Here is a 19394-nt window from a genome sequence, read left to right as displayed (position 1 = left end):
CCAGGTATCTGCCTTAGTAAATGATCTGAAAATAGGCTTTCTCTCACTAAGACAACAAAAATGCTGGTTAGTTTAAAAGGTGCTTCTAAAATCAGTGGAGTTTATAAGGATGTCTCATTCTTTGTTAAGCATTGCAGAAGTATCTAAATATATATTTAATTTCAAATTTTTAAAAGCATGCTCTTATGTTGTGAACATAAGATTCCTAAATTCTTGTTTTTAAATGTAGAGTTTGGTGGAAAGGCAAAACTATCTTTTCATTGACCTTTAACTTGACATCTAAAAAGCTTTGTTGTGACTTTGAAAATCTGCATATTTAGAAATCCATCACTCATAGATATTGGCTGAGATCATGAGGAGTGACACCACCACATTAAAGGACATGAAGGTTTCACAGTCCTGCACTTAGAAATGTGAAAAGGTCTTCAGCTGAGCTTAAAACTGAGTACACATAATCATCATCTTTATCCCTTCATACTCCCCTTGAACACACTCTCTACCTCCAGCTGCATGACCTGAGCAAGGCAGGGTGCGGGACTCAGATGCACTCTCTCTGCTCTCGGTTTATGTGTTATGATGCACACCAGGCAGAAGCAGCGCTTCAGAAGAAAGCTGATCGGCTATTTGCTGCAGCAAGAATAGAGCACCCCAAAGATAAATGAGCTCCCTATAAATATTCAGAAAAATAAGCTACATAACTGAAAATTTTAGATGGCCATAATCTGTTCAAATATCATAGGATTTAGCATCAGCAAATATACTTTTCCTCTACTAAACCCTGTTCCTCTGAAACACATCCATACATGCATGCAGTGATTTCAAAAACCTTTTGATGTTTCTTTTATATAGAAATACATGTCCCAAACTCAATCTGAATGAACAGCTTTTGTTGCAATTATGAAAACTAAATTTATGTTCAGGAAAATGAATATCTCATAGAAATTCTGGTCTGAAATGCAGCAGAGTTCCAATCAGCTGAAGCAATGTCTTAGGATAGAAGATGTCAGCAATTTCTACCTGCTCTGCTTATCATAAACATAATTAAGTAATGTTGCAGCTCTTGAAATGTTTGTGTTTGCAAAGTACAAGAGAGCATGTTGCAAGTACAAACCCTGATACTCATCTGCCAACTAACACTCCTATCAGGTAGTCACAGCATGAAATTGTAAATGGATTATTACACTTATAGTACCCCAAGTCTGGTAGTCACAACATAGATAACACAGAAATAGAAACATTTCTGATTTTGACAGCATTTTTTTCAAGATACATCCTGCAATTTCCATATGCTGTTCTGTTTGAGCATTAACTTGAGGAGTACATAAGAAGGTTCTGCTACAATAAAAGGTTTATTTGTTTATGGTTGATACTAGTTCATTCCTGATGATCTGGAGGAAACTTGCAGAAAGCAAACTCAGGCTCAATATTACACCTCACAAGACATGGTGGTCTGACTGGTAAATGTGACAAATATGTAGTTTCCGGAAACTGAGAAAGGGAGTCAGCTGCTCAGTATTTTGCATTTTGGACACATGAGAAAGTGCTGGTTTTAGCATTTTTCTGAGCTCAGGTCATGTGTTTTGAGATGTTAAGGCTTTTTTTTTTCCTTCATACAGCTTACTCTTAACTAAAACTCCAGTTTCTAGACATGTAAAGCCTGCATTTGCTTCCTCTTGTAATACATAATTGATATCAACACTGATTCTTGCAAAGACTTTTTTTTCTCTCAAAAAAAACCACCTGTACACAATTTTTTGAGGTCTCACCCATTAGAATAATTACTAATATAAATAGAATAAAAGTTTAAGAAATTGCAATCTCTTTTGGAGCTTTAGATTTTCAGTCTATCTTTCCAATTTGTTCCAACAAAGAACTTTTGTTTGAAAAAAACAGAGGGTTTATTTTTGGTGTGGGTTTTTGTTTGTTTGTTTGTTAAGAACCCTCAATTTCTTCAGCTAGTTGCAGATTGCTTCATCAGTTGCCCAATGATAACAGTTACTTTCCCCATCCTTCTGACCACACTGTTTCTGATACAAGCCAGAATGCTGTTGGACTTTCCAAAACTCCAAATGTATCCTGCTTCTTCTTCCCCTGCTTTTATAGTGCCCATGACACCATATGGTATAGAATATTCTTTTGGTCAGTTAGGGTCAGCTTTCCCAGCTGTGCCACTTCAAGTTTCCTGTGCATGTGGCACAGCATGAGACACTGAAATGTCCCTGACCACTGCTTAGCGACAGCTAAACTTTTTTGTGTTATCAACATTCTTCTCATATTAAATCCGAAACACAGCATGGTACCAGCCAATAGGAAGAAAAACAACTCTATCCCACCTGAAACCAGGACAAATACATAACCAGCTTCAGCTGACTGTCTTGACCTTGAAACAAACTGTCTGTAAAATACAGCAAATGACATCTGTGCTCAGTCTGTTTGGTTAACTTACATGACAAAAAGCAAAAAAAGTAGTGCTGCAGATAAGCATTTGTAGGATTTACATCACACACATTTAATGGATTTCCCATGAGCTGATTAATATACAATATGATAAATCTTTTCTTTTAAACATGAAATAAGTATTAAAAAAAATAATCTAGTTTTGAAGTAAATAAGCTAAATTATAGGGAAGACAAGGAAAGAAGAATGTTAATGCAACCCCACAGAAAGAAGATATTCAGGAAATCACAAGCCTTATAGGATAGTGCTAAAATATTCTGTAGCACTTCTTCAGAACTTTATTTAATATATGTCACTTGCATTTTGTTCATTAGGGTATTGTCAAATAATTTCTTTTGACATAATCTAACTATCACAGAGCATTCTCCAAAATATTAGATGAAAATATGAAATGTCTTGAGTATCTCTTTGAATTCCATTAGCCCTGAAAAGACTTTTTTAAAAAAGACTGCAACATACATCTAATAAAAGCAACATATTAATAAATTAATAGACAAGCAAAACGTACACATAAGCTCCATTACTCTTATCAACGTCTGAAACTCTGCTGTACTATAAATATTTTCTGAAGTTAGTCACCAAAGGAAGGTACTTAAAATTGCACCTGTCATAATATTAGTTATCAGCTCTATCACAAGAGTTCTTAATAAGTTTTGTCTCTAATTATACCAGATAATTCTTCTAGTTGCATTTGGTTTGTTCTACTGTTAACAAAATCTTCCAGTTGACTTGGAACAAACACAAGACACACAAATGACTTCAAGAATTCTTAAAACTTTTCAATAAAGGAATTCTCTACTAAGATTTTAAAAACTCATTTTAAAGGAGTGCCACGAGGATGGAGCCAGGCTCTTCTCAGTGGCAAACCATGACAGGACAAGGGGTAATGGGGTCAAGATGGAACACAAGAGGTTCCACTTAAATTTGAGAAGAAACTTCTTCTCAGTGAGGGTGACAGAGCACTGGAACAGGCTGCCCAGGGAGGTTGTGGAGTCTCCTTCTCTGGAGACATTCAAAACCCGCCTGGACATATTCCTGTGCGAGCTCACCTAGGCGTTCCTGCTCCAGCAGGGGGATTGGACTAGATGATCTTTTGAGGTCCCTTCCAATCCCAAACATACTGTGATACTGTGATACTGTGAAGAAAGATTTGTTTATTATTATGAAAAAATCTATTATTTATGATATCAGTAATATAAACAACAATTAATATTTTAACCAACATAATATGTAAGTATTTACTCTATTTTCTTGTCAGAAAATAATATCATTCTTGTAGAATTTTGTTATAAAATTTTAAGTGACAAAACACTTTTGTCAGAAAAGAATGCAGTGCATGGCACAGAATTCTAATGCACTTTCTGAAAGAAATAAGACTTTATTGGAGTATGTACCTCTTCTTGAATCTCACATTCCACTTATGTTTTTGTAAGATAAGTCTGAACCCAGAGACAATGATCTATGACATTTTAGCTTTTCCTAGCAAGGTAATGGTTTCAATGTCATCTTTACAGCATCTTATGATATTTTTATGTTTTGATCATTCTCATTTTAAGCCTGCTTTGATTCTGCTGTTTCTTAAAGTGTCTTGCAGAGAACCCTTTCTTACTAATTCAAATAATTATTCCAATTAACTATCTGGTGAATTCCAAACCACCTGCTAAACTTTACTATCTTACTGTTCCAGTGTCAAATAGATTTTATTGACAAGTCTAGGGAATTAACAGAAGTAACATTATTTTTATGATCTGTAGAGCTAGAGGGAAAGAAACACAAGATCCAAAGAAGTATGCTGCTTTGATGGAGGTTGCAGGTGTTCAGATAACACTTCAGAACTGAGCTCAAGGAACTCATTCAGCCTTCGGAAGTCTGTGAGGAAGGCCTCAGAGATCAATTACTGTAATTATTCAAGCCTACTTCTGTGGCAATGTGAAGTTCAGAGGTACCAGTGAAACTTCCTCTAAAAAATTAAAAAAAAAAAAAAAAAAGGAATTATGTGGGCAGTCTCTAAATATTTGACTGAGGGATAAAAAAAACATCACATATATAAGCTTCTAAAGAGACATGTGAACAGGATTCAAACTGCAAGTTTCAAAACCAGGAAGTTTATAGTAATAAATAACCACAGGCTCAAGATATATCAACCTTTCTATTCCAAAGTCAAGACTGATAGATCTAGTCTAGCTTACACACTGAAAAATATGAGGTGACAGCACTTTGTTAGGGGTTTTAATATCTTAAGGCCATTGGTTATGTTTTAATTATATATTGACCCAGGAGTTTCAGTGTTCATTTATTTTATCTTTTCAGTTATTTACAGATTTTTTCATGGGAGGGGGGGAAGAGTTCTGACCAGAAGTTTATTTTTCATTAGAGCTTCATATTTTATTGTTTTCTATGCATTAGAATGACTTGTAATATATTTCTCTCCAGCACAAACAAGTACATGCAGGATATTGTCCTTGCAAGATACCACCTCTTCTGAGTGATATAACAGCTTTGTCATTTTCCTTTGCTAAGATAAAAGTGGTTAATGCAATGTTGTCTGACAGGAAACTGCCAAAACTGCTTGTGAATAGAAAACAAAATAGCTTTGTTATTTGTGGAATAATATTGTAGGACATCCGTTTCTGTTTCTGTTGTCTTGCTTATCTTTTTTTCTCATTTCCTTTCTTAAACATTGCATTTATCTGTATGTCTTCATTGTTGTTTTCCTGCCTTCTTCTCATCATAAAATTAATTAATCAGTTCCATATCAACTAATTAATCTGTTTCCATTCTCAGTTTTTTGTTCTAAGTTTTTTTCCAGGGAAGTCTTTATGTAAAGTTTGAGAGAATGGAAATGTTATTTCTTCACTGCCCTTCCACCGTGTTTCTTACTACTGATACAATTCACACTGAAGAAAGTTAGAAAGAAAAGTTATGGAGGGAAAAGGCCTGAAAAAGCAAATGGGAAACATAACTTCTAAAATTATCTCCTATGCTTTATGTGGTCAGCAGAGGCCAGCCAATAAAGATGAGACCAATGATAAATTTAAAACTGCGTTTCATTATATCATTCTCTGTAAATGGGAATACACACACAACAACAATAAAAAAGTTTTGATGGAGTTCTATGTGAATACCTTAAGTTTCTCTAGTGTATTATGGATAGATGAAATATGAGACAAACCTTCATTATCATTTATTAATTATAATTATATTAATGACTTCACATTGATCTTTTAATAATATTCCCCCAAGAAAATACTGAAAGCCCCCATATTTCCTCTGGAATTTGTAAGAAAATTAATATTGAAACTATGTAATTTCAGACATTTTAAGAACTTCAACAACAACAAAACAGAATAAACACAGAGTAATAACTAACACACCAGTTATTCCTCTGCATGCAAATCACTGCAGGAAAAGGATTTGAATAGAAGCAGATAAAGAGATGGACTAGTAGGTTGAGATGGGAAACACATTTTTTACTGTAGCAGGAGGCACTGAAAGAGCCTCGACTGTCTGGTTTGGCTATATAGACGCTGGGAATAGATGTGATTTCATTCTCTAAATTTATCACAATAAGCAGCAAGACAGTAATAACATATATTTAGCTTGAATTAATATGTTGGAGAAATTTGAAATGCATATACATTGGTGTGAAGATATTCAGACTTAAATAAATAACAACCTGTTCTGCAAAAGATTTGCAGCAGAATTGAAATTGTCCTCTATGAACTGGACTTGAACTTAAAGACCAAGAAGTTCCTTCCCATTCTTGTATTTCCATTCTTGTAATTAGTCATTGGAAGAACAAATAAGATTAATAGGTCAATCCAGTTAAGTGAAGCTAGCTTTCTCTCAGGTTCTTAAATAAGTTCGATGATGTTTTTCTACCACATTTAAAAGCAAAGTAATCTGATTTTTTTTATCAAACTGTGATTCAATTTTAAAATAAGAACTTTACCAGCAGTGATTTTTACTATAAAAGAAATCCCAAAACTAGCATTTGCTATTTTCTTTTTGTATACTGACAATGCATCTTGATTATCTCAGTGTAAAGAATCAGACCAAACTTTTCAACAACAAAACAATGAACTAAACTACTTCCTCTTTTTCTCTCTCTCTCTTTTTTTTTTTTCTTATTTTAAACCAGACATAAGAAACTTAAGACAGCTCTAGATTTCTCCTGACCTTGAATTAGAAATGTGCATAAGCATATACTGCTGATGGAACAAGTAGCTGAGGATGTACTGAAGAATAGAATTTGTAAAGTTCTTGTTTGTCTCCAACTATATTCTAGTCCTGAAAGCCAAAGAGTCGTAACAGAGCAATATTATCAACACTAACATTTCAGGACACTGGATATAATCTTTGTTATATTGAGGTCTTGGCAGGTGAAAGCCTCAAAACAAGCTGCACAAAAATCAATGAATTATACAAATCAATTACAAAAATCAATCTTTATACATCTAGTTCGACAAACATGCAGGTTTTGGATGAATCCAGTTTAAGGTCTGTTTATTTATCCTTTGGCTTCTCAACTTTAATCCTATTAGAGTTTCCAGCTATACAAAATGGTTTTTTTGATCTGCTCATCTGCTCTCTACAAATTAGAACTGTAATCAAATTGCAGGACAGCAAGGTTTTAATGTAACCTGTCAACTCCTTCATTAAGACTACTTAACCATTGTTAATCTACACAACCAGCAGACGGAAGGCTCCGGGCCCAATACAAGCCCCTGAATGCAATTCACCTTTCTGAAATTGTTACAGAAAATTCAAAAAAATCTTGAGACCTGCATGTTTAAAAGAGTTTCTTAGGGAGGAAAATTAAGCATCATGTATTGGATGAAGTACAAAGTATAGATTTTACTGGAGTTTCTGATGCTATGTATTTTGCAAACATCTTTATCTCACGATAATTTTAATGTATTAACCTAGTCTACCTTTTTTTTTTAATAGTGAAAATAAAAGCCTTTTTTTTTTTCCACACTGAATATCATTTAAACTCTTATGGCTAATGTAAATGGAGATTTTTGTGACTGTTTTGTAGATCAAAATATACAACCATGAAATATTAACTCTCAGAGCTGAGATATCAGACTCAGTGCTTTCTAACACCATATCACATAATAGAATTTCATGTGAAACAAGTATCCACATTAAGGCAGTCAGACAACTCATTCACACCCAATCTTACATGTCCACACGTGGCAAGAAATATTTTTTGTCTAGGGTTTCTAACAGAATCACTTATCCCTGTTGCATACTTTGTCCATCCGCTTTAACATTATGGAAGGCTTCTATGCATCCCTACCTATGTATCCCTTCCACCTCCTCTTTCCGAAAAAGGACTGCTTGTTGGTTTTGAAAAGAAAACGCGAGTCAGCAATTAAGTTAAGTATAGGGTCAGCACTCAGGCTGTGCAACAACCAGCAATTTTTGTCATCAGTCTGGAGGTCAGCACTTCAGACCAACAGTAAGTAGTTCTATAGAAAGACCTCAGAAAGACTGACACCTCTGGGGTGGTAAAACACTGAGAATGCTCCAAAAGCACAGCTTCACAGAAGCCAGCCCCTTTCATGCATTCAGCCTCTTGAAAAGCAATCATTCCAACCATGTGTTTAATCCCAGCAAAACATGTATTTTCAAATGACATTTTTGGATTCAGAGAGAAAGCTGATGTTTTAGAAGAAGGGCTGCTGAGCAGTAATTTTTACTACAGCTATACAATATTTAGCAGATTATAATATATACTGGTTTGCAGGAAGATCTACTAGTCCAATCCTGCCTCTTTACCTCACAACTGGAAGTGTTAAACCATCTTGCAGTAGAGTGGTAACACACAGAAACACAGATAACACTTTCTGTCGACTCTGCCTCCATTAATTCCTCAAGAATATTTCCAGGTTACTGTCAGGTTAAATTTGATCTCTCATGGTCTTACTCCTCAAATATAAATACCCTATGTATAACTGAGATCTAGTAAAAATGTTTCAATCTGAATAAAGGTCACAGTAGAAATTCTTTTTAGATATAGCAATGATACATTTAGTCATCCAAAGTAACACAGGGACAGCCTTTGCCTTCTATCTTGTCTTCTAGTTTAGCAGATTTCAGTGTCTCTCTTTTTTTAACTAAATCCACATAATAATCTGAAGAGTCTTCAAAAAGACATCATGTTCCCTTATGCTCTGTATTTCAGCTTTACTTTTTTGACATTTACTTCCTTCTGCAATCAATTTTTTTTTATTTTTTTATTTTTTATTTTTTATTCATAGGAATGTATCACTCTTGACCCATAGAGCTGACTCTTCTTGCTGCCTAGACCTGCTCTGATACTGCAGCCATGCAGTCTACAGGACCCTTTGAGAGAGAAGTGAGCTCTGCAAAGCTTCCCATGAAATTGCAGCCAGAAGCAGAGAAAGCAAAACACAAAGACATCTCCCTGCTGAAAAATTCCTGTCCTTTGTACAAAAGTATAGAACTTACGCTGCAAGTTGTGAATGAAGAAAGGTGTAATTATACCATTCAACATAAATGCAAATCTTTTCCTGCCTCCCACAGTCTGTTCAACATTCATAACACAAAATCTGTGAAACCTGGGAAAATTGATACTAAAATACTTCATAAAGTTGGGAAATAAATTCAATTAGCAGTTGAAGACAGAAATCAGGTGTTTTTGTTTGTTTATTTTATTTTTATTTTAGCCATTATAGGAAAAAATGCAATATGTATAGAGAAAATTTTGTACATTCCAGCTGGTGAACGTGCTTCATAAAAGGGTACTCCATTTAATACTGAATATTAACTGCAAAGTTAACTACTAAAGCCATTAATTCTTCTGTGAGTCTTTCTGTATTTGTGTGCATATATATATATATATATATATATTTATATATATGTATATAAAAACAGTGGCCTTTTAAGGTAAAACAAATACAGTGACTATTCAGCTGTGGAAATACTTTCCAAGTGTAGGTGTATGTGTTCTTGTACTCATGTGTGCATATTTTAAGGGTATGATACATATTTCCCATGTTAGACTACTTAAATGCCTATACAGCAGTTAAGTACCGGAACTCCTGTATATTTCATACAGCCATGGGAATTTTAGAAGTAAGTAAGCATAGAAATTTATGGACTTGTAAATGGATATTCTATAGTTTCATAGAGCTCCATAGGTTTGAATGTTTACTTGAGTGGTTGTATGTTTTAAGTACTTTTTTTAATAAATTCTAAGAAGAAAAGAGATATCCTGCCTGAAAATCTTTGAAATGTTAGGAAAGACTTATGTTGGGCTGCTTCACAACACATTATGCTCCCAATCATTATGGAAATAAGATTCTTGTGTATAATTCTAGTAAAAATATTTTGATAGAAAGTGATAATTCAAATAAATTATATTTGAAAAATTTACACTTTTATTTCTTGGAGTGGACAACAAAATAAACAATATGTTTATGATATCTAGGCATTTTATTTCCATGCTGTCTCAGAATCTATCTCAGTCTTTAAAATGAGACATGTTGCTGTATAATTCCAGTTAATTATCATATGGGCTCATTAGAAGCTTGTATATGATTTTGAATATTTAAGAAAACTGATTATCTAAGAAAGTACAAAGAATATCCTTTCTTATTATGACAAATATTCTTATGTATACTATTCATTCTTAATAGCACTTATGAATATGTCAAAAGTTTTAATATATTATTTTATTGCTATAGAGCCAGTCAAAATCGAATGCCAGTTATGGTAGCTGTAACTAAAAATCGGAAGTTCACCAAACAAGAACCTAAAGGCTTGAAATGCAGGAGCATCCTGCCAGTGGCAGCAAAAAGTACTCAAGACTTTGTGGTGAAATGTCACTGGCTATCGCTTTCTTTGGTAACTGTGTTATGAATAAAAAAGGTTGAGTGAACTTTAATGCCCCACTTTCCTTGCTCCTACAACTGTGTGATTAACTGGCCCTGGATCTTCTTTCTTCCTTTCCTATTTTGTTCTTTGTTTGTTTGTTTACAGTGTGGTCTCTCTACACATCATTTATGTGATCTGCACATCACGCAACTCAGTTGCTAAACTTATTTGGCATATGGACTAACATAATTATGTTTAAGGTTTTCTTATGTGTGCATTTCTTTCTGCAGATCTTTATTCCTTTTCTCTCTAGTTCCAAAAGTAAAAAAAAAATAAAAAAATAAAAGGACTAAAAAAGGGAATATAAATAAGAGAAGCCAAGAATGAGACATTTTTCACTAAAATAAAATATTTAAATTAATTCAGGATATGATTTCATGTGTGAGAGAGATTAAGCTATATTTTGTTCTTTGTACTCTTTGTCTTTTATCACCTCTGATTGTCTGACTTTTTCCTTTCACCACGCCATATCAATGATGCAGTGTTGGAGACAACAACTATATGCAGACCTTATTCTGAAATACTCCTTGATGCAAAAAGCCCTTTGAGTTCAATGATAATCCCAAACAGCAACACAATTATTTTTAAAATACATGTATTTATATTCAGTTAATGAATATAGTATGCCTATTTTCTCAGATAAAATTAGGAATGTGATATTACAGCATGAATACCTTCTGGGGTCCCTCTGCTTTTTATCCAAACAGAGTATTTCTAAATAGACAAAAGCAGATGTGCAAAATAAAGGGAAGGTAAAGTGCTGCCCTGAGTCTCCATAGCTTTTGGGGAGTACTTTTAAACTGCCTCATGCTGCATCAAGAGACACTTAACCTTTTTTTTCCCCAATATAAGTTTTTTTCACTTTTTTTTTTTTTTTTTTTTTTTTCCCTCTTCGCCCTTAGTTCCTAATACTATTTTAGGCTTTCAGGGAAGATATCTGGTCTGAAAGAAGGTGAGAAAGGGTGTAGGAAAACCACAATATTGTGCTCTACCCAGCTACACTAGAACTTTCAAGCATGCTTATATGCCTGAGTCATATGAGAGAAATGAAACAAAATTAGATAATTACTTGGGGGGAGGGGGGAACATTTATGTGGTAGGCATCTGAGAGAATGAGTGATAATTCTTCCCTCACCATTCCACTCCACCTTGTGAGGAAATTTACAGAAATAGAGGCAACAAGTGGGTTATGAATTTTCTGAGCAGCAAGTCATGAAAACTGGTTGCTGAAGCATAAAAATATGACAGAGAAACACAGGCAAACATATTGAACACTGTACACCACTTCTCTAAATAACTCCAAGACCAGACAATAGCTTGAGTGTGGATTTTGCTGCTGTTGTCAGCCCAGCTTACCTGCTGCAGTATTCCCCGTTCCTTGCAGATACAGTCTGTCTATTCTAGTCTTTAATATGAAAAGACAGTTTTTGAGAACTTTTCTGTTTGTTTGAAGGTGAAGGAAAGCTTGTTGTCATCATTATCTTCCTGGCAGTTTAACTAATCAGTTTAACTAATCTTGATTCAAGTCTTTTTGACATTACCATACAACCTGGGATACTTTAGGATCAAATACAGGTGTAAACAGAGGGATTTGGGGTTTTTTTGCTGTTTCTGAGGAAAATATTCTCCAGTTATCCATTATCTTTTTGAAAATACTAGCTTGGATCAGATAATATGTCAGCAAATATTTGTATTTCAATGTAGGAAGCAGTGTGGAATTGGGAAGACAGAGTTGCAACTAGAGCTGTTATTTACATTGTATACTCTCTTTGGAAGGATATATAAAGATTTTCAGAAATGCCTTCATATATTGTTTTTCAATTAGTATTAATTCATATTAATGCATATTATATTTATATGTTATATATTTAAAATTGTAAATATATAGCAAGACTTGGAGACTTTTGGTAAGATTAATAATCTCTTCAAGACCCTTTTATATCTCATTCAGAGCTGGAGGGAAAACACAGAAAATATGAGTGCTACAGTAAAAAATAACAAATCTAAATAATTTCTTATGTAATTAATGACAATGTTAAAATTCATAAATCAGCATATTATAGACTAGTTCACATTGACTGAGATTTTGTCGGTCCCTCAAAAATCTTCAAACAAATTGAAAAAACCAAGAATGGACTATAACATCTAATGTAGGATGGAAGTTATCAAACTTTAGTCTTTAAATGTGAAAATTTTAATTGTGTGCAACCCACTATATAGAAACCAAAATAGAAGGAGCACTGGGAGATGAGTGTGACCACAAGAACTGTCACCACATGTGGCCTTGGTATACAAATCTTCATGATGTTCAAACCTCTCCCTAGTAAGACAGGGAATATCTAATTCCAGAAAAACAAGTCCAACTGAAATATCTCATACTTTATACTCTGGATAGCGGTGGTAATAATAGTGTAATAAAAGTGACATAACGTTAAGTGAGCTCTTTACTTCCTGCAGAAAAACAAATAGGACAGAAGAGAGGAGCCATAGTACCATCTGCTTTTCACTGTAAGCTTCATATTTCCAGATGAAATGCTGTTGGTTATGGTGTGGTGATGCAGGGCAGTGGTGGTGGTTGCTATGGGGTTTTATTTGGTTGTTTGCTTTGTTGTTGTTCTTTTGGGGGGTGGTTGTTAGTTTAGATTTGAGTTTGGGATTGGTTTTTAACTTCTGCAAATAATAGAGCAATAGAGACATCTAATGGTATTTTCATAATATTGAAAATTAACAAGCCTCTTGGGAAAACACTAAAATAAGTAGATGCATGTTAAACTATTTTACTACCTGTTACAAGTTTTGAGAGTTTAAAAGGTCATGAATCTAGGAAAAAAAAAAAAAAAGAAGTGATAATTCACTGTTCACACTAAGTTTAGAATGTTCCAGATATGCAAATTCTTCCTCAAATTCCTATATTTTGAACATGGTATATTCAATGTAAGAGTTTTTAATAAAGCAAGACTTTATATTAAGATAATGCAACCTTTTTTTTTTTTTTTCCATTTATAATTAAAATGACAGGGGACCAAAAATATGTATCGACTTCTGTGGAATAAACTCTTTATAATGTCTCTAGACTCTTTTGGACAGCTAATGTATTTTTCCATTGTCTCTGGTTATTGCTTTAATTTTCACAATAGTAGCAAAATCTTGTCTTTTCCTTTTATGTCTGGAAAAAATAACATTTTTAAATACTTACCATCTGCTTCTGTTCTTTTTTTTTTCTTTTTTTTTTTTTTTTATGAAGTTACTGACAGTTCTTCAGACGAAGTCCTCAGTTTTTAAAATTGCCACTTTCTGAAAGATGTGGATGGATTCCACACTGAATGAGCCTGAAAAAAGTGTTACATGTTTCCAAAGCAACTGGTGACTTTCATGTAACAGACACAAGGTCAATTTGATCACTGTTCTCCATTTTTTGTTTTTTCAAGGCCAAGAACAAACACATTTTTCTTTGTGATACTTGGCTACCTGGCTGTTATTTAATTAAAAACACAAAGTGATTATGTACTAATTATGATTCAGAGCATTTCCCAGGGGAGTTGAGGCAAGAATCTGATGTAATATGGTGTGACAGCTGGTTGCTATTCCCTTCTTATTATTGACGTCAGTTCTCAAGATGGTCTGTGCCATAGCTGGTTCTATCTGGGGAAAAAACAGCATTGGGAAAATTTGGAGAGAAGGTAATATCCTTGAACTGACAAATATACCAGTCCTATAACAGTGATAGCTGGTTTCAACATAAGTTATTGCACTACATTCTAAGAGTAAGAACTAAACGGAGCTTGTTAAATCCTCATATTGAGGATTATACCTGAAATTTGCAGGAAGTGGGGGGACTCTTAGTTAAAAACTGTTTTGTAGTAATAGGATAGTCTGCAAGTCACATTAATTTGGTGCTATTGATATTTTACAGCATCTCTTCACAACAAGAAACAGAAATATTTTTTTTGGATTCAACTGATAAAGTATTTCTTCATGCATGACTTATATAAGAACATTCATACATATCATTCATACATATCATTCTAAGCAATTGCCTATGAGCTGCACAAGAGACTGTTGGTATTTAGCAAAGATAACCTTTACATAGCAACAGTGCTACTCCACAAGCTTATCTTAATATCTTAAATAAAACATTTTACGGTAACAACAACAAAGAATATAGAAAAAACAAACAAACAAAAACAAACAAACAAACAAAAAAACAAACAAAAAACTCTTTAATTAAAATATTTTCCTAATTTCTGAGATATTTTTCTTTTGGTGACAACTATTTTGATTTTCTTAGGTCTACTTCATAAATAACACTAATGAATCTATATATCACTGACAGTTCTAACATTCACATACTGAAGATCAGTTTTTCCTATCTAGTCTCTGTTTCTCTGTGTTTTCTAAATTCTCCTACTGCTGTGTTCTGCATATATTTTACATTTAAGAGCTGGGAATTTGGGAAGAAAGGTCTCTAAGGCAGTCTCCTGAATAATGAAATCCAGTCTATTTCATTAAAAGTAACCAGGAAACAATAATTTTGTTAAGGAAGTTCTCCATGATATCCAGGATGGACTCTGCCACTTTTCTTGGTATACAAAAAACTTCCTTGTAACCTGGAGACAAAGTCCTACAGTAAAGCACCAGAAGCCAAATTCACACTATGCTACAGGAAGAGAGCAGGAACTTCACAAGAATCACAAGTAGCCTAAACTCTCAGAATGGAACCTATTAACAAAAACTCCAGGGTGATCTCAGGATATGTACACATTCTGTGCTACAGAATAGGGCAAACACCCAACTGGCAATCTGAGCTGGGGATTAACTTCCTTTTCTTACCTCTAGACAGCAATCAGATGAAGATGGAAAAAGCAATCAGGTCAAATCCATATGTATTGCTTCTAAACACAACTAATGACCAGCGGCTGGGGAAAAAGGAAAGTAAAAGCAGACAAGAAAAAACAAACAATCAAACAAACAAAAAACCCCATAAATCAAATAATTGGTCTCCAAGTGGGAGAAGTCCTTTTTCTCTTGGTTAATACTGGTACCCTGGTAGATTCTCTGTGATTTAGGATTACTGTACCATTGAAAAGCTATACTCTGTCTTTCAAAACTTAGAGATACTAAAATAATTGGATATCTGAAAATTTGAAGGACAACCTGTTTTTTTCTGTTTTCCCTTTTATTGAAATATATCTTCAGGAATCCCTCCGATAAGTTTATATTGAGTGTTACTATAATAATTTGGGTGACCATCTCTTTCTGTTTGGGGCAGACTGCTTTGTTAGCTAAAAATATCCTTTTAAATTCTGCAACATACTTCTCAAAAAACAGAATAAACTGTAGCAAATACAGTTTCCAGAGCTTTGGAGAACACTGTAACTCTTATCAAGGTCAAAGTATAAAAGCTCTTGATTTCTTATCATATTCTTTTTGCTTTTATATATCACAGAGACACAGGAACCCACCGGGAATTTGGAAAGAGATACTGCCAGCCAGTGTGTGTAGAACCTCTTCCAGAAATACTGGGCACACTGCATGTGGTTTATTTAGAGGTCAGACATTTTATTTTACTACATTTTATTTTTTGCTTCAATAAAAGGGAGGTGCTGGGAAGACATATCTTCACTGCTGAAAGCTAGGAATAATGTTTTTATAGCTTTCCCTTAAGCATAAGGTCAGGTACTGAGCAATTACTGTCAACAAATGCTTCTAAATTAGCAGTTTATTTCTGAGAAACTCTATTGCCCTTTAGGCACCAATGTTTAAAGTCCATGTCATAGATATTAAACAGAAAAAAAAAAAAAAAAAAAAGTTGTGTGTAACAAAGAGATCATTATTTCAAAGCCACCAACATTAATAACAAGAAACTAACATTTATTTAACTTCCTTAAGCTAAATTAAATACCTATTTGTCCCTCATCTTCCTTTACATTTAGCTCTATATGTACAAATAAAGTCAAAGAACAGCATAGAACTAAGAAGCAGCACTTGAAGCCTGGAGCATTCGCTAATGCAGGTAATGATGACTACTAAAAATAAAGACACAGCTGTAACTTGAAGAATGATATGACTTTTTCAGACTTCCACTAGGTAGTTCATGTAGCCTCAAAAACTTACCATATGTTTACCTCTTGGGGCATGTCTACACAAATTGTTTTATCTAAAACTGAGATGCATTGAAGCAAAAGCTGCAGTGTAACTACTCTGATGCAATTGCATCTGAGATAACTGCCAAAGCATGCTAGTTTTCAAGTTATTATTTCTACATGAGGGAAATTTATCTCAAAGCATGTGCTCAACCATGATAGGTATGTTTGTTATGCTTTTTGAACTGCTGCCTTGTCCTATCCACTGTGGGATTGTACCTGCTGCAGCCAAGGAAAAATTCACCAAGGAAGAAATCACACAACTTTTTTTAGTGGAAATCATATTCCTATCCTTGGTTCATAACACAGTCATCACAATTATTAATTGAGAAGAAGCCTTCTTTATAGAGCTCCAGGATTCAGTCCTACCAGCTAAGAAATATTGACAGCAAAATTTTCAGGAATCATGTTCTTTACAACAAGGAATAAAAAGGTGTAAACATTTATCTTATTTTTATTTGACATTCTGCTACCACATATGCTGAAACCTTGCACTTAGTATCTGATTAACAGACAAACCTGCCTAATGAGCAAGCAAGCAACTGTGGGATGTCAGTGCTGTGCGCCTTTGGGAGACTAAGGATGATAATTTAGTGGATAGCCAGGCAGTATCCAGGATTAGTGCTCATTACAGTATCTGTGAGAAGAAAACTGAGTACTTTGCTGAAATATAGGAGATAGAGACAGAACAATGACTATCCAATAATTAGCTTTCCTATATGTGACAGCTCCTGTGGTCATACTATCTTCTCTGCTTCCTATATCACTCAAGAGCAAATATTTTGACTATAGGAAGGTACCTTAGTATGCTTCATGATTTTTAAAATTTAGACTACAGTATATCAACAGTTTTTTCAGAGATGCCAGTAGATCTTCAGAATTTGTTTCCTGTGCTTTCCTCAACATCACACAATGGTATATCCAGTGATTAGTCCATACAGTCTTCTGGTCTTTGTAGGTCATTTCAGGCACAAACTATGTATGTCTCCTTTGAAAACACACACTCCAAATTTTACGTACTTACAGTTTTTAAAGGTCAACATGAGAAAAACAAAATCCATAGCTCTAAAATTTAATGATTATAAACCTTTGTGAATGTATGATTACACAGGATTAGATAGACCTCATGTCTATGTGAAGGGTCTGTTACATGTTTCATATGCAACATCCTTGGATCATAGGAGAATACAAGGCTTCCTTTCAGGAAAAGAAAACAAGAACCTCTTTGTCTTCCAATGGCAAAACACAATAAGAAGCAAATGTGAATAAATAATCAAGCCTCTGATTGTTTGTAGTTGGCACAATAAGACATTAACACAAAAGGTCAGTGCTCTGGAAATTCTGAGATAGTGATTAACTCTTTTCCTAGGTGGCAGGTAGACTATTTCCATATGAGAGGAACCAGAAGCACTTCTGTTTTTGTGTTAAGGAGAAAACATAGTGCCTTATCAATTTCCAGTAAGATTTCTGTCAAAAAAAAAAAAAAAAAAGACAGAAACCAGACTTTAAAAATCACTTCCCAAAATACACAGAGGATTAAAGCAGTAGTGAAACATACAGGCAATCTGTGTAGGTTGACATGAGCTAGAGAGGCTCAAAGGCAATTGGTTCCCCTTGGTAACTGTTTTATTTTTCAGGCAGGACTCTGGAGACCAATGTCTGATCCTATTCTGTTTCGATCACATGAGTGATATAGGATGAACTGAAATGAGAAGAGACAGATTGTGAATAAAAACTTTGAAACGTGTTCCAGGTATACTTACTTTTCATAATTCTTTTCAGCACCTTTGTGTTTTTATCTTCATCGATCCTGCTTCTGCCAGTTAGGACCTGTTCAGTTAAAATGAGGTCCTTTGCTGTCAGGTGCAGAGTAAGATTGAATCCCAGTCTCAGTATTAGAATGTAAGTCTTCAGTCCATGAGATGAAACAGCAAAGGTGTCTCTAAAGGTTTTTTTTCACTAGTGGAACACAGTCATCAACTTTGAAGCTAGTGAAAGACAGTTTCACCCTGTAACCTAAGAACACTTGGTAGCAATTTGTAAATCTGAAATTCCATTTTACATTCCCCATCTTCTATATCATAGATTTTTCCATGTTGTGACAGTCATTTTGCAAAGAGACAGAAACTTTTATGAAGGGTAGCAATAAGATCAATATGTGGTCTGTGCTTTTGGATTTCCTGCCTGTTTATGCTATAGATAGCATTCATGTTCAGTTAGCTGCAAACTGTAAATAACATTCATAAGGATTTATGGAAAACCTTGAAGATTTCTTGTTTTGTTAACATTATATCTTTGCTGATCTTGAAAGAAACAATATTTTATAGGGAAATAATATCAAATTTTTACTGACTTTTTGCATTAATATCTATTGATATGAAACTTTATTATTTGCTTTGTTGAGCAGCTATGCTAAAAAGTCTCCTTTGTTACCCTGTTTCACATGCAAATAAATATTCTGTGCCCAAACTTGTGTGGTTTTCCCTATGTCAGTCTTGCTTATATCCTCAGGCTGCTACAACTGAAATAATAATACTGAATGTTGAGCTTGACAAATGAAATAAACAAGCTCGCCACAAAGATCGGATAAGGCCAGCAGTATGTTCAGACATGTTCTGGCTGTATCTTGACACTTGTTGGGACTGATTACTTAGATGTAAAATATTCTTGCAAGTGTGACGTTAAAATTCCACAGTGACAGAATAATTCAATTTTAGATTGGAAAGCATCTTTTGAGAGCAGTTTAGTATTATATGCAATTTATTCTAACTGCAATGTGCTGCTGAAAGAGATAATTTACTGTCGTCCTCCTAATGCCGCTTTCTAACTTTTATTGCCACATTTGCAACTATCTAAAGACCATGCTATCCAGAGAGTTAAGTTGAC

Source organism: Columba livia, chromosome 2, assembly GCF_036013475.1.
Source record: "Columba livia isolate bColLiv1 breed racing homer chromosome 2, bColLiv1.pat.W.v2, whole genome shotgun sequence".
Lineage (NCBI taxonomy): Eukaryota > Metazoa > Chordata > Aves > Columbiformes > Columbidae > Columba > Columba livia.
Note: the sequence above shows the minus strand (reverse complement) of the source record.